General features: G+C 32.1%; 1 pseudogene; it reads right to left on the minus strand.

Moving 5' to 3' along the window:
- Positions 1–2,588: 2,588 nt before the first annotated feature.
- Positions 2,589–2,707, minus strand: LOC111729800 (annotated as a pseudogene).
- Between the last annotated feature and the right edge of the window lie 312 nt (positions 2,708–3,019).

The raw sequence follows: 3,019 nt of genomic DNA on the forward strand, positions 1-3,019 counted from the left end.
CTCTATTAGCACAGAGATGCATTCTACTGACTATCCCATTTCCTATGACTTCATCTCTGAAATCTTAAAGTATACATGTAGTTTTTTCTGTCTATAGTAGGAGAGTGGTTAAAGTAAGAAACTGTTTTAAACACTAAGAAATACATAAGAAAGATGCAAGGTCTTCAATAAAAAATTCTATATTCTTTATACTGGTCTTGTGTATTTTTATTTTTGTTGAGCCAGCTCAGTTTACTGGTAACTCTGATGCCAAAATATTTCTTCTTTGCTGCCCATTTTCCATCACTCTTCTTAAACATATCACTTTCTAAACGACTAAATATTTTCTCTATATTTTATCTTTCCTTTTTAGTGTTCCCTCTCTTCATATTTGAATCTGTTTCAAGACCTGTAATAGTTGCTAATAACAGGTCAGAAATAAATATTTCTTCTGTAAGTAAATGAATGAAGATATTCCAAAGGCAATAGTTCAACATGAATACTGCCAATGGATAGGTATATAGAGTCATTTAATGTTTTGAATCACAATTGGCTATCCCAAAAATGAATATAATAGATATATTATTATCATTAATTACAGCTCTATTGGCCACTTATTAGATATCAGAAAGTATATATCCATAATACCATAATGATATAATGATATCATTTATATCTTTATACTCATTTTGAGGGTGAGAAAACTGAAACAAATGTTCAAAAGATCATACAGCTAGAAAAAAATGATAGATGCACAACTTGAAGCCTGATCTACATTGACTGTGTACAACTAATAAATAAGCTGCCAGAAATATGAACATGAATACACTTTGTAAACTTAAAAGCAGAAAAGTGTACGAAAACAAATCAAATTCCTCTCATATTCTTTCTGATGCCTCAGAATAACAGATGATGTACTTTAATGAGTTCTGTAATCTTAGCATATGCATTTCCATGATTCCAATATTCTACTGACTTCCTAAAGAAGAAACTATACTATGGAATACAGGTATAATGTTATTCCTCTCCCAACTAGAGCCATTGCAGCTATAACTATAACATTGGTAAGAAAAGGGGTAGAGGCTAAATGAAGTACAGGTAAGAGAGGGGAAGGGAAAGAATGAATGGGGATATTCAGTCATTTTTTCTATTCTTTTAATAAGATAAAAGTCTTTAATAGCGATTGGTGCTTAGAAAATAATTGAAAGTATTTGGCCAAGTCAGTGAAGGCTGTCAGCTACTTAGTATGGTGAACAAACATATCAGAATAGTACTACAGAAACTAAAATTTATTCTGGAGTTCAGTAATCTACATACGATTTACAAATTACAGTAATCTACATACAATTAATTTTTGTTTGCAGTGTTCACAATAGTTAAGAATTTTTATGAAGGAGTTTCATATTATTCAGTGATGAGATTGTGTGCTATTCCTAATTAGCACTTTCTTTATAATCTTCCTTATGCTTGAGAGGTTTGAGTTTTTAGTGGGTTTAGATCTAGAAAATGATCAAATATTATAATAATATAGTTCTCAGAGATTTAAAAATTAACTTTTTAATTTTAGCAATGTTTAGATTTATAGAAAAATTACAAAGATAGTACGGACTTCCCATATATGTAACATGCGGTTTCCTCTCTTAGTAGCATCTTACATAGGTATGGAATGTTACAATTAATAAATCAATATTGACATATTTATTAAGTAAAGTCCATACTTTATTCCATTTTCCTAATTTCATGGTTCATCCTTTTTCTATTCCAGGATGCTATCCAGGGTACCAAATTTCATGAGCTGTCATGTCTCCTTTGGCTCCACATGACTGTGACAGTTTCTGAGACTTTTCTTGTTTCTAATGATCTTGACAGTTTTGAGGCATATTGATCATGTATTTTGTAGTTAGTCCTATAGTTGGGATTTCTTTGATGTTTTTCTCATGATTAGACTGGCCTTATGTATTTTTGAGAGGAAGATCATAGAGGTAAGTGTTATTTTGCTTACATTACATCAATGATACATACTATCAGCAAGACTTGGCACTGTTTATATTGACCTTCATTACCTGGATTAAGCAGTGTTTATTAGGTTTCTCACTGTAAAGTTACTCTTTTTTTTTCCCCCTCCTTCCAATGCTATACTCTTTGGAAGGAAGTCTCTATATATGGCTCATGTTTGAGGAATGAAAATTAAGCGCCCCACCTCTTTTAGGGCAGAGTATCTACATAAACTATTTGGAATTCTTCTGAAGAAGAGAAATTTGTCTATTCTCTCCATCTCCATTCATTTATTAAGCAATTTATTCATATCAATACAACTCATTGGTTGCTAGACTTTTTGTGACAAGTATTTTATTTGATTTCACTTAAATATATAGGTCTTATTCTAAGAATCTTATTCTTCATCTTCTTTCATTCTTTTTCCTTTAATAAGGTCTATAGAGACATGCCCTTAAAATTGAGGTCAGTACATTTTTTTTCTATAGTTCGTCAGATATTAAATATTTTTTATGTTTTAAAGTTTTTTATTTTTTTAGGCAAGGCAACCATTGGTTGACCTCATAGATTGCAAGGATCTTGTTAGCTTACAATTCTTTATTTTTTATTTTTTACACCTACAGAACCTGGTCTTCCAAGGTGGTCTCCCATCCAAGTACTAACCAGGCCCAACCCTGCTTAGCTTCCGAGATCAGACAGGATTGGGCTTGTTCAGGGTGGCATGGCTGTAGACTAAATATTTTTGATTATGTGGGCTACACAGTCTCTGTTATAACTACTGTGAAAGCAGCCCTATACAGACAACGTTAAAAAAATTAAGTGTGGCTGTATCCAATAAAACTTTATTTAAAAAAGCATGTGAGACAGATTTGGTTAAGAGGGCATAGATTGTTGTCCCCTGCCTTAGAACGTTAATGTCTCTAAGATCTTTACTCCCAGATCTTTCTGTGCTCTAATGACCTGACTTTCCAGGAGTAACTTTTAGTATTATGGGTTCTTAATGACCTTCTCTGTAAAAAGGCATTTTAATTCTTTTCCATGTAAT

Source organism: Pteropus vampyrus, unplaced genomic scaffold (assembly GCF_000151845.1).
Source record: "Pteropus vampyrus isolate Shadow unplaced genomic scaffold, Pvam_2.0 Scaffold281, whole genome shotgun sequence".
NCBI classification, from domain to species: domain Eukaryota; kingdom Metazoa; phylum Chordata; class Mammalia; order Chiroptera; family Pteropodidae; genus Pteropus; species Pteropus vampyrus.